The sequence below is a fragment of the Paroedura picta genome, chromosome 11, assembly GCF_049243985.1.
Source record: "Paroedura picta isolate Pp20150507F chromosome 11, Ppicta_v3.0, whole genome shotgun sequence".
NCBI classification, from domain to species: domain Eukaryota; kingdom Metazoa; phylum Chordata; class Lepidosauria; order Squamata; family Gekkonidae; genus Paroedura; species Paroedura picta.
The window spans coordinates 25,520,569-25,534,747 of NC_135379.1; the positions used below are offsets into that span (position 1 = coordinate 25,520,569).

The 14,179-nt window shown below is 40.6% G+C and overlaps 1 long non-coding RNA gene across 2 annotated transcripts in view; it reads right to left on the bottom strand.

The window, feature by feature from the left end:
- LOC143820360 (uncharacterized) overlaps positions 1-14,179 on the bottom strand; it is a 116,039-nt gene that overhangs the window by 8,255 nt on the left and 93,605 nt on the right. The window contains exon 5 of one of the 2 annotated variants that reach the window (XR_013225317.1): positions 2,932-3,058. This is a non-coding gene — a long non-coding RNA (uncharacterized LOC143820360). Of the gene's footprint in view, positions 1-2,931; positions 3,059-13,975; positions 14,003-14,179 lie in introns of those variants that run through there. The other variant, XR_013225319.1, reaches the window with a different exon arrangement.

Consider the following 14,179-nt stretch of genomic DNA (forward strand, 5'->3'; position numbering starts at 1 on the left):
AGGCCGGCACCTCCGCTTTTTAGATGCCCCCCCCCTACATCAGCAGTTTCCTGGATAGTTCCATTGCCATCAGGTGGGGTGGGGTGGGGATTGTTTTTAGGTGTTTTATGTATTAGAGGTTTTATGGGGGTTTTACATGTTGTTACCTGCTGCAAGCCTCAGGGGAGTGGCGGGCTAGAAATCCAATAATAATAATAATAATAATAATAATAATAATAATAATAATAATAATAATAATAATAATAATAATAATAATAATAATAATAATAATAATAATAATTTGCTATAGACACAACTAGCCCTTAGAGCAGGGTAGGTAATCTTTTTAGATTCAAAAACGCACCCCCAAAAAAGAGCAACATGTATCTGTGAAAATGCCTTGGTTGCTCAGGCAGAGATCTGGGCCAGCAAAATGGCCTGGTGCGCTGCTGGTGGTTGTGGGTTGACCCTTATTTTAGCATGTTGTCCAAGTGACCTTACCTTCTCTCTATGTAATCTCTATATATGTGTGCTGCCCTACTAACCCGCACCTACTCGGCTGGGTTATTGTGCTGAGGCAGGGGTGAGCAAGCCAGAAATCAGAATCCAGTTTCAGAGGTCAGGAGCCAGAGAGACAGTTCACACAGTAAATAAGGTGGGGAGAAAGCTCAAACCAAGCTGTGGTCAGGACTCAGAGAAACAGTTAGGCCAAACCATGGTCAGAACCCAGGGATATAGTCAGGAGCCAAGCTATAGGTCTGAAGCTGGGAGGATAGTCAGGAACTGAAGGCCAGGGGTCTGGAGCCGGGAGCATAATTAGGAGTCAGGCTGAAGTCAGGAACCAGGAGTCAGACAAGCAGAGCTTTGCCATAACAAACTGGAACATGGAGCTGTCTGGGAAGCCAGGCAGGGAACACATGTGTTGCCTCACAAAGGGCCTTGCACCCATGAAGGACCTTGCTTCAAGACACTTCTGAAATACAGCCAAGCTTGGTGGGGCAGCCCTCAGCCAGAGGGCTTGAAGCTGGCCCTGGTACTCATCAGAAGAAGGAGGTACAGCTGAGCCCTATCGACCCTGACGGTGAACTGCCAGGCATGCCGATCTCCTGACAGCTGTCAGAGTAAATTGCCTCCTCAAACGCTGCCCTGTGGGACTTGCTGGGGTCTTTGCCTGGGGTCAGCGGTGCTGTTCTTCTGGTGAGTCTTCAGGACTGGCATATGTGGGCACATCAGGCTGGGTGCCAGTCTGGCTGGTAGCAGGTTGCTCGTCCTCTGGGGCATCAGGCTGGTCCCGAACCCCAACCCAATCTTCACTGGCCAGATCTCCAGGTGGTGCCTGGAGAGTGCTGGGCCCAGGCAATGAATGAGCTGCAACCTCTGGAGTGCCCTCTGGCAGCTCAACCAGAGGTAGAGCAGGGAGCATGACAATGTGTTCCATTTATAAGATATGTGTATACTCTGTAGGTAAGATTTAAAGTGGACACAAACTATGAAGTATGCTAGAATTCATTTTAACTTGTTTGAATACTGTCATATTCAATTGACTATCCTGGTGTGCTAATTATCGAGCTCATTATTCCATTGATTGGGTAAATTTTGCATCAGGTATCCATATGTTGCCTATATGGGGAAGAAGCCTGACTCAATGGACAGTTTGAAATCAGATTATATTTCATTCTATAATATCTTAGGTTTTGAAACAAGAAAATAAATAAGATGTTTAGTCCTTAGTGGAATCTGGACAAAATAGTAGCCAAATTTGTTGGAATCCTGACATGTATGGGGCCTTCATAGACCAAAGTCAAAACCCACACATAAGAGTGGCACTGATAAACTTTCTAAATTTATAAAATATACATTCTGATTTTGTACTAGGAGCTTTCAAACCAATGATCATGGTTACAAGCAGCATCTACAATTTTCCATTGTCAACCACATGGGATAGTTCTGGTTTGAGATTCCCTACATTCTATAATCAACATAGGAATCAGTCTTCACTCACAGTTTTCAGGATCACAACCAATATATCTGGTGTATTCAGATTCCCTGAGTAAAATATAGAAGAAAGTTTCCCTGTACACATATTCTGTTTACTTTACATCTAATTTGTTATTTTGGACAGGATTAATTATCAATTAAAAAGCATATCCACAAAGAATTTAAGGTAAAAGTGTCTTAAATTGGAGTGACCGTTCTTCAATTATATTTCGATGACTTCTATCTTTGATCAATGCCAGTTGTATTATTAATGCTCATAGGCATGTCTGATGTATTTATGATTCACTTTTTCCATCCGTTCATTTGCAGGTAACTTTAAAACAGATGAGGTGAAATAAAAGCTATTCCTTAAGGACTGCTGAGATTTTGGAAATGTTCAAGATTGCTTTATTAATTAAGTTGAAATCTTCAAGGGAAAGTGGAGAACAATTGTGTATGGGATGTAAGAGCCAACTGCACTTATTTGTCTGGCAGCAGAGCCCAAAGATATATGAGTTGTAGGCAAGGGACTAGGACAGAAATCATTCAGTTGTGTGGATAAGATGTCGTGTGAAAATTCTCTCCAATTTTAACTTAAACAAGACAACACAAGAATTTGTATACGAGTGCATAAAATGCTTAAAATACAGCCAAAAGTATCAGGTAATACAGAACCAACACACTTAGCAGATTTCTGACTACTCGTTTTTTGGACCAACTCCCAGCCTGAAAAGTTGGATCAAACTAAGCTTTACTTTGCCAAACTGATGGAAACTCTAAAAATGAAAACTGAAGGTCAGTTTAAAATTGAAAGAATACTTGCTTAGTGATTCAGAACCTGTATATCTAAGAACTTACTGAGGAAGTTCTTTATTTTATTTTGAACCAAGAAAAAACTAAACACAACTATGGCATTAGAGGAAAAATAACTTTAGCAGGAAATACATTTATGGTAGAGAAAGTAAATATTCCTACCTTTTTATTAGCATTATCTCATGAGTTGTTTTAAAGCTGTTGATGTGCATGGCTGATCTGGCCATGTGGATCCATGCTATGGAAAGCCCTGAGGTTAGGCTGTAGTAATGCTCTCTTCATGTGGTACCTAAAAGTAGACAAGCTAGGTACTTCATGGGTCTGTCCTTGAAGTTAAGTTGAAAATTCTTGTACAAAACACCACAGTTCAATTTCGATGAGGTACTAGGCCAAATATGCATGTAACCCCCGCCCCCTTCTGCAGTCACTCTATGACTTACCAGTAAGTTACCAAGTTCAATTCAAGGTCCTGGTCATCAATGAGCCTTTAATGGCTTTATACTGACACACCTGCTGGACCACCTCTCCTGGTATGCTCCATCACAACAGCTTCATACAAATGAGCACATCTAGTGCCACATTGCAAATGGATAAGATCAGCAATTACTTGTTCATTCACCATTCTCAGTAGGTGCATGCACCTTGTGGAACAGGCTGCTTGAAGGAGTCAGGAAGGCTCTCACATTTCTATCATTAATATATCTAATTCTAAATTAAACTCCCAGAGTCTATCACAAGGTAAATCCCATGTACACAAATCCCATAGGGACTGGAATTACAACAGGTTAGCAATTACTGATTACTGATATCACTCAGTCTGCACCCCTATCCCAGACATGCAAATAGGTTTTAAACAAATAGCACTGAAAAGCTTCACATCTGATTATTTAGATTTATATATAGATTGGTGTAGTGAACTTAAATATGTATATACTATTTAGATTTATGATATAACAGAATTGCACTTGCCTAGAATTGTTGTTCATTGAGCGTCTTCTGCACTTGTGTGGGAAGACAGAAGACATGGTGATGAAATGAAGAATTACTATAACTTCGATTGTTATGGTCAGGTATGAAGTTTTTATGGTCAGATATGTTAGTATTCTATATAATTGACAGATTTATATATATGGGGAAGAGACTGAATTGTCCTTTATTTTGCATAGTTCTGAGAAATAACTAAGAAAGGAAGAGTACCATGAATAAGTTATTTCGACATGAGGTGGCAAACAGATGTGGTCATTTCTTTTCTAGCAGGAAAGGTCACGTCCCACCCAGAGAGCAGAAATGACCCCCATAAAGAATGCAAGTGATCGTGCCTGACCTGTGACTTAAATAGGTTGCTCGCCTCGGCTGTTAAACCAAGGATGTGTGTTTCTTGTTAGGAAGCATACGTAGAATGCCAGAGTCTTAAAGATGGAAAGACTAGTCACAGGCCTGAAGAACTCAGAGTGAAGAAGATGTTAACTTGGAGAAACCAGCGTAGGATGAGTGATTGGGTTTGTTTGGCCTCATATATATGTTCCATATCAGAGGAAAGCAAATGCCAGTAAAATAAAATTTTTGCAAACAGTATTCAATCACAACCTTCTGTGCAAAGAAACACAAGCCCTCCAGTTTTATCAAGAATACCAAACTGAGGCTGCAATCCTGTACATAGTTCTCTGTTGAATGGGGTGCGAATTAATTCTGAGTAAACATTCATACTAACTCACTGCAAATCTTGTTCCTGATGTGCATAAGGCAAAAGGTATTTTCCTTTCTAATTTTCCAAGACCAAAATATTTTGCCAAAAGATTATTTCAACATCCTACAAGAAATCTGGACATACGCACTTTAGCCTTCTGGATTTGTATAAGCACTGAAACTTGCTACCTAGTCAACAAAATAGGAGGGGAACTGCAGTCTCTTTCAGATGAAGAGTTTTTGATGTTTTGGAATTTTCTTTTTATGTCACACTGACAAATGGAAAGGTGTTGCGTTTCATTGGCTAAGATGGAATCAGGTTCAAGTGATCCGAACTGAGGGCGACTTCAATTCAGGGATCAAAAAAGACCACGTGGGGCTTTTTGAAATATTAATTATTTAGAAAATACAGTACAGGAGATTTGGATAATGGAAAACACTCTTTGGCAATCACTTCACCTTGGGGAGCTATCCAGCTGTAAGGGAAACTCATTGATGAACATAAAAGTACTGCAGAATTCTGTCTGATGCTAGCCCCGTGTTTCTTTACACCTTGAAGCTGATGTGTGAAGGAAACATTATAACATGCTGTTCAAAACCAACAAATATCGAAGAACCGTCATTACATGTGATGACATTAAATGGCCAAACAGTTGCAAAGACCAGTATTTCTCAGTGGCATGCACACTTGAAAATAATTATAACAACTGTCATGATTCAGGTTACCAGGTGGATTTTGGCTCTTTTTATTTTCTTTGTCCAACTGAATCTGTATTTTTATTTGAATTTTTTTGTGATGCTCTATAGCTCTAAAAAGAGCCTCTTGTGGCGCAGAGTGGTAAGGCAGCAGTCTTGCAGTCTGAAAGCTCTGCCCATGAGGCTGGGAGTTCGATCCCAACAGCCGGCTCAGGGTTGACTCAGCCTTCCATCCTTCCAAGGTCGGTAAAATGAGTACCCAGCTTGCTGGGGGGTAAACGGTAATGACTGGGGAAGGCACTGGCAAACCACCCCGTATTGAGTCTGCCATAAAAACGCTAGAGGCCGTCACCCCAAGGGTCAGACATGACTTGGTGCTTGCACAAGGGGATACCTTTACCTTTTTCATAGCTCTAAACTGGAAACAGTAAAGAAATGGGATCTGCACACTACGTTGTCAAAATGCAAGTTATAAAATATGGTGATACGTATGAAAAATATTATGGATTTATTACATGAGAGATTGTACCTAATTATATCAGTGTTAACAAAGAAACAGGACTAGAAGCCATTGTATTATTAATTAATAATATGCATAAAATAGATTACATTATAAACCTACAACCAACGGTTATTATTTGAATTTTTATTTTGAATAAAAGACCTCACATTGGCTTCACCAGGACAGAACTTGGATCCTGACAAGATTCCTACCTGGGATTAATTACAAGCCCCATTCTGTTTTGGTCCAAGAATAAAGCCCCTTCGGAATTATATAACTTTCAATTACAAATTCACGTAATGTTATGCTCTTTGACAGAAAAGGAATTTCTGTATAGAGAAAACTAAATTTAAAGGAAAGCATTGCTTTCTCCTTGAATGCTTTTAAAAAATCTGTAGGGATTTTTTTTCCTTTTTTTTTTTTTTGCAAGAGTGCTTGCTCTGAAGTCTTATTTATTTTATTTTATTATTATATTTATATACCGCCCTCCCCGAGGGCTCAGAGCGGTTTACAGAAAACAGGGAGGATACAATTAACACATGGTAACATGTGTTATGGTATAATCTAGGAGAAAAAAGGACTTCTTATTCTATTGTCTAGGAAGACTGTGAGAGGAATTCAGTGGAACAGCAGTAATGACTGTCTGTTGATTTTTGCACTAGCTATGCAGCTATGCTCACATGACTATATGAAATTCTCTTACATTGATTCAGGTGGTTAGCCATGTGGGTCTGAGCAGCAGACCAAAGTCTGATCCCAGTAACACCTTTAAGATGACCACAATTTTATTTAAGGTATAAGAAATGTACATGATCATGAAAGCTTATACTTTGAATAAAACTTTGTTGGTCTTAAAGGTGCCACTCAACTCAAACCATGCACTAAATTAGAGCACTGATCTATCTCACTCAGGATTCTCCAATTCTGATCCTATTAGTCTTACTCCAAAGTCTCAAACTGGGTCTTTCTCAGCCTTCACACCTCTAGTCTTTTAAACTGAATGTGCCAAAGCTATAACTTGGAATCCAAAGTATGTGCTTCTTTCCCACTCAGTTATCCCGCTTCTTATAAGAGAAGTCCAAATAATCAAGAAGCAGGTATGCCATTAGAACATTAGAACACTGCCACTGTGGCAGTGCAAGCTCAACAGAACTGAAGTGAAAACACAGCAGAACAAATCCAAGTGTGTGTGTGAGGGGGAGGATGTTGCAAGCACAGTGTAAGAATATGTGAAGAGGCCACAAAGCAGCCTCAGCAAAGAGGAGGAAAAAAGCAACAGAACACAGCTGAAATTGGCAAAAGGTGTTTGGAAATGACATTGAAACTCACAGAAGCAGAGAAACAAAATGGGAGGGAGATAAGACAAAAAAGAAAATGAGTCCCCAGAAGCCTGCAAATGGTGGCTTCTTATCTTCCTATTAATTTCTGGATATATATGGGATTTTTAGGACCCTTTTTTCAGTTTTCTGAAAAAATCGTGGATATTTTTTATCTGAAAAAAAATCCTGGATAAATGGTATTTTTCAGGTATATTTTCAGCTTGGATGTATCTGAATATACCCCTAGTTTTCACATTGTACCTTACTGTACACCGTTCCCTAACCAATCAACACAATCAACAGAGAGCAGCACAGTACCTGTATGATATAGACACCCTTGTCTTAATGTATGTTGTACATGAAGCTTATTACATGAAAAATGGACGATTCCAAATTAGTGACAAAGAGAAAAAGAATCTATCCAGTGGCTTAAGTCTCTTATATTATTTATTCACTTCGACTCTGCCAGACTCTGCCAAAGAGTCTGGCAGAGTCGAAGTGAATAAATAATATAAGAGACTTAAGCCACTGGATAGATTCTTTTTCTCTTTGTACATGAAGCTTAGACAGGTAAGCAAGTAGTGGTAGTGTGAGTGAGAGCAAAATCCCTGTGCCTGCAAAGCATGTGTAATCTCAGTTCATCAAGATAACAGTTACATCAACTGTGCTACAGTCCTCAGCTTTGAGATAGCAAATGCAGCAATTGCTTAGATCAGGGGTGGTCAACCTGTGGTCCTCCAGATGTCCATGGACTACAATTCCCATGATCCCCTGACAACAAATGCTGGCAGGGGCTCATGGGAATTGTAGTCCATGGACATCTGGAGGACCACAGGTTGACTACCCCTGGCTTAGATGACTGAAGTAAAAATGCAGCAGTAGCACATGTGTGCATATGCATGTAATCATCCTGAACCACTAGCTCTCTTAACAGCACACTGGAGAGTAGAACATTAAAGGAACTATAGACTGACAAGCAATAAACATAGACACACAAACACAGCATTTCCACCGCAGGTTAAAAACAATTTCCATAGAAGTCATAGTTACTGGGAGTGGTTACATCAAAAAAACTGAATCTTGGTTTTGAGGTCACATCCAAATGTACAGAGCCATATGTACCCTTTTGGGTCAAAAACATAAATCATGTACTGCTGTGAAATAAGTCATCACTCATCAGCTACATTTCATACTAATGCTATCATTGCACACTCTCTGGGCAATTTGCTCAGGAGCAAAGCTGCTGAGATCTGATATGCTGGCATGGAGCTAACTGACTTGGCTCATATGAATCGAATCAGGCTTGGTTTTCATTTAAAGAAAGTTTTCAATCCCCCCCCTGCTCCCCCAGGGATTTCATTTAAACAAACATTTAAAAACTTTCAGTCAACCAGATGAAGACAGGATCAGAGCTGTTGTTAGGCTTATCATATACATTAAAAGAAGTCTGGCACTTTCCAACTCAGGAGGTGCCTCCGCTAATGTCTCCTGGGACTCATGCCTCTTTGCAAGGAGAAGCCAGGACACAAACCAAGGCCTCTTCCATTTGCTCAGATAACAGGCACAAGTAGAACGAGAGAGTTGCTTTATGCTTTATTAACAGTTGCCAAGTAAAATATACTATCATTAAACAGATGTCTTCACAACCCTGTGACATTTGAAAGCCATTAATATTGTAAGTAGGAATTTCAAATATAGCTGTATTTGTCAGCCCAACTTGGTTACATATAAGCTCCATTTCAGTCCCAAGCATTATTAACTTGGGGCAGTTCTACACATTGAAAAAAAAATAGTATTACGCCAGCAAAATGGCGTAACGCTAAAAATAATCACGCCTCCAGCCATTACCTTTTGGCTTTCTCGCTTTCATCGGCTGCATTCTTGTGCTCCTTACACTCTGCATGCCTGCTGGAAATGGCGGAAGAGAGCAACATGCTTTACACGCAAGTCTCTTCCGCCTGTCAATCAAGCCAGGCAGCCAATCCCCTTTCTCCATGTTTTAAAGGGTCCATGGTGCCAGCTTATTTTTTAAGTAAAATTTCTCAATTGAAATGCCTATGTATCTTATCATAGATGCATAGTGCTTTTTATAATGCCAACCCTTGTGGAATCATGAGCCTTGAAGCTTTTAAAAATTAACTTCATTCCCGATTTTGTTTTGGGGGGGGCAACTTTAGAGAGGCATACTTTGTGCTTTAACTGGAGGATTTTTTCTTTTTTCTTTTTGTTTTGCCTTGCCTGCACAATTTAACACCTATTCATTGTTCCAGGCCGTTTGCTTAAAAAAAAAACCATCCTTGGGAGAAGGGAGAGGGAGGTGAGTGCAAAGGCGGGAATTGGAGGTGGAGATAACGCTACTTTGGCTCCACACATTTCCTTAGTGTCCGGCTTTCTGGTTGCTCTCTATTTACACTTTTTAGTTGGGGGAATTCATTTTATGTGAATCCCCAGCTAGCGCTTTAAAATGGAGGATGTAGTTGCTTGGTTTGCTGCTTGGATGCTGGATGCTGGGAACACTGTGCTAGACACCAAAAATATGGCATCTTCAAAAGGTAAGCATTTCACTATATATATCAGGTGCATAAAACAAAAATCTGATATTCTGTTTTTCTGAAGGGTTTGAGAGGGTTCCATACTTTGCTCATTTACACATTATTGATGGAAACTGACACAAATTTTAAAAAAAACTATAAATCTTTCATTCCTCCCCAAACCCCAATTAATTATGGATTAAAAGAAACAGACAAACTCTTAGGTATATTTTGTGATGACACATAAGGACCCCCAGCATTCCATGACATACGGCAGGAGCAGCAATAACCAATTGAAACCTAGTTTATTCACTGACTTAAAGTGAGACAAGGTGGAAAGAGGAGGAAAGCATACATTTACAATTTTCATTGTCCCACCTCAGCTCTAAAATTTATAATTAACTTTGGCGCTCAGGTGGACAATGAAAATTGGTCAACTACCAAAAGAAATTGTAGGCTAAAACCCAAAAGCACTTGGTATTGCCAACACAATATACACAAGGGAAGCAGACCCAGCAAGAGGGTCTTAACACATTTTCAGCAAATACAACAGAAACCAGCCTTGTCTAAAAATTATTCAATGATTTTGATTAAAAACTAAAGGCAAAAATGCATGCAGAAGCCAGTAGTAAAAGTAAAGCATTATGGGTCCGGAACCAAAGAAAAAAACCATGTAGCAAAGCCCAATATTATGCTCCCTGTATTTGCTTTCTGTGACAACATAATGTAAATTCCTATCCTTATCCATTGTTGTTTCTCTATATATTTCTGAAACAGCCAGGGGGTGGGACGTGTCCAGCTGTCCAAGTTGGAATAGGGCAAATCAGGGTGCAGCAAGCTTTGTCCTGATTGGCCATGCTCCTGCAGCTCCCACCCTCCAGCCCTAGACTCTAGCCTCTTTGTTCTCAGATGCCTCAGTGCCTGGAGCCAGCAGCATGTAAGGGGAGAGGACCCTGGGCAAAGGGGCTGTGGTGGAGGGCTTGCTAACGAGGGCCTCCTAGGTTGGGCCTGCTGATGAAGGCCTCCTGGCCAGCTGACTGCCTACTAAGTAGCTCTGTCTGGGCCCTGCTAATGAGCTGCCCAGCCCCCGCCCGGCCCACTTGATTTGGCTGTGAGCTGTGGCCCAAAGCCACTTTAAGCTGCCTGGCCAGGGGACCCTTTCAGGGTCCATTCTTAGGAACGGACTCGGAAGCTAGTTTAAGATAAAACTCTAATCCTGACTATACTTGTTTGAGCCCATGCTGTAGCTGATTGTTTGATAGGTATTTCAGCAGGGATCCACTCTTGGGAACTCTTGATTCTTTCGCCCACTGATTAAAACACAAGAGGCAGTTCTTGTTTTCTAGTAATGCTGGCAATGGTTTGAAATGTTGTTTGGTCTATTTTCTTCCAGTATATTTCCCATGAGATTGGCATTGAACATTTTAAAAGTTCAAGAATTCTTTCTTCAGATTTATTTGGGGATTGCACACTATAAACATTTATGCAGAAAGCATCCAGCAGTCAGCAAACAGATGAGAAGAACGGATATTTAGCACTTATCATAACACAACGTCTCTGAACCTTCACTAGCAATAACTGGAACATCTTTTGTTAAGGTAGCCCCTTTAAATTGAGGGGGCCAGTGTGCAAACTTGGCCCCTCCATAAAAGATCCGCCCCATGCTTCTACTCTGCTGGCTGCAACAAAGTAATAAACTATTAAAAACTTCAGAATTTTTTCACAAACATAACTCCAATGCCCAACAATAGAGATAAGGGTGGGTTGCATCCTTGGACACCAGGAGAGGAAAGAGGCCAAGCAACATCAGGGCACCCCTTAAGAGGATGACCCAGTCCAGCCCCTCCCTCTCCACAGCATCAAGACACATGACACTGTCCCAGGGACTGCTGGGGTTGGGAGTTCACTCCCACCAGCCAGGTCCTTTTGGCACTCTCTCCCCTGCATGACAATGCCCCCTTGGTGAGTCTCAGGGGCTATTTTCTGCAATCTCCCTTTCTAGTCTGTTCTTAAAGTACCTTTGCAATAAAACTGCTACAATTATGTTCCTTATTGAATGTCCTGGACGATTGAAGTGTTCCCCTGCAGGTTCAAATTAGATGTTGCATTGTTATGAGTGAGACGTTGTTTGAGATTAGGGGGTTGTCTGTTTGCAAGAAAAGGTGTGACCCCCAGTAATCATGAAAGAGAACTGTCATTATCCAGTAGAGGTTTTACATGTATGCTATCATTTGTTGTAATCTGCCGCCAGCCAGCTGTGTTGGGAGCAGCGGAATATAAATACAGTAATACATATAAATAAAGGTAAAAGTAAAGGTATCCCCTGTGCAAGCACCGAGTCATGTCTGACCCTTGGGGTGACGCCCTCCAGCGTTTTCATGGCAGACTCAGTACAGAGTGGTCTTGCCAGTGCCTTCCCCAGTCATTACCGTTTACCCCCCAGCAAGCTGGGTACTCAGTTTACCGACCTTGGAAGGATGGAAGGCTGAGTCAACCTTGAGCCGGCTGCTGGGATCAAACTCCCAACCTCATGGACAGACAGCTTCAGACAGCATTTCTGACACTTACCACTCTATGCCACAAGAGGCTCCTATACATATAAATAAATATATATAATTCTCAATATGAACAAATATGTGGATAATTAAATTTAGAGAATATAAAAATGAACAGATAGAACTTTCAACCCCCCCCCCCCAAAAAAAATAAAAGGTCCAGGTTTACAGAAGAATCTGAAATCTTAAAAACCCAAAATGATGAAAAGGGAGCACTTGAAGCTTTGAGAAATAGATGTCTTCAGTGGTTGTTGCTAGCAACTTCAAAATATTCAAGTCTTGCTTTTTATCAGGGAATGGCCAGGGGAGATGTTGATCCCTTTCCAGGGCTGTTTTAAAATTTGAGCAGGCTTGACTGCTTGCTACTGTTCAACACCAGCCGCTTAATGAATGCTAGTGGATGGCATACAGAGCCATACTATAGAGTAGCGATCCCCAACCTGTGGGCCGCGGACCACATGTGGTCCTTCGACTAATTGGAGGTGGGCTCCGAAGGATGCCTTCTCCCCCCCCCGGCCCTTTACTTCATCCCCCCCAGCCCTTTACAACACATAGTATAGAGCCTCAAGCCCCAGGTTCCAAATGTGATGTTTTAGTGTTCCTGATACTTCTATGCACACACTAAAGAATCACAGGCTAGGCTGTGAATGTGAAACAGTTCCTTACCATCTGCTTCAAAATGATTTTTAGGATCGGAGGGGAGGGAGAAATTCAAACTAATTGGGTGTTATACAAGTTGCATACATCTGGCACTAATATTTGTTTGCAGCATTTATGCACACTTTTTTCTCTGCCTAGGGATTCAAAGAAGTTCACAAAAATACCATCAACAAAATCAAACAAAAAACAAACAGTCCCAGGCTGTCCAAGATGAAGTGGCTTCCTGCATAGGCCCCCAATTGCAAGAACTGGACTAACTACCAAGGAACAAGAGTCTTTTGGCTGCCAGATAGAATTTAACTTGTAGAGTCTGAGAACTGTACTTCCTATGATTGATGTACAAAACTGCAGCTAACACCAAAGTAAAATATGCCTAAATAGTTTAGATATAACAGACAAAAGCTGAATTTATCCAAATGAATTTTTAGTATCAATGGGCAACCTGGAAACCAAGTTCCAGAAGGCCTTTGTCTCCATTGCCTCTCTCTAAGCTTAGTTCAAAGGATTCCAAGGAATATGGGAAGATTTATTAATCTCTCAAGACTCGTAAAATGGTTGTTTTTCCCTTCTTCAGCCTCCCTTTCAGGCAGAGTTCTTCATATTCTCAAATCCTCTGAAGAGCTGAGGCAGCGGAATTTTAGGCTTCAGTTTTAACACAAGAATTCTTTCCCCTTGGGCTGGTAAGCAGTAATGTATAATAAAGTTCAAACCTAACGGTCATTTTTTGTTATTCAGGTGAACAGAAAAACCTCAAAAACTGCTGATAGCTGGCCCTGCTAAATCATACCACTTCACACATGAAATCTATTTAAATTATCTCTATATTTCTACACTTATGCTAATGAGAACATAATTTAACTTGACAATCAACTTCCACAGGGCCAAAATGAAGGGAAAATATCTATTTATACACCTAATGAGCCAAGACTTGGACAGCACTACAAATGAGCAATATGCTATGAAATTCTGTTGGGTAAGCATACCAATTAAAATTTTCTTTTGCTCCTATGGTAATTAATTCTCACAAACTTTGTTGACACTTTCCTGTCAACTAGCCAATAAGTATACACCGTGTGAAGAGAAGGCCCATGATTCATGGATGTATGTACACCATGTACGATAATAGTATGAAACATTTTTCCATTGACTGTTTACTAAGAAAAGCACAAAAATTGGCAATATGAATTGAGGGTCTAACCAATGAGGAGTTAAGGATACCACTGCTGAATCACCACTGCAATAAGTTCTTATCTTGCATGTGTGTCATAAATTAAACCAGATATCCTGTGGATACAAAATAAGAACAAGATGAGCTTTGCTGCATAGACTTCTAATCCAGCATCCTTTTTCCCCTCCTTCATTGTTGGCAAATGTTGGTGGGAACATTGCAAAGCATGGAATGAGGAAATAACCTTTACCCAATGTTTGCCCCAGCAAGTTATATTCAAGTCACTTTTAAAA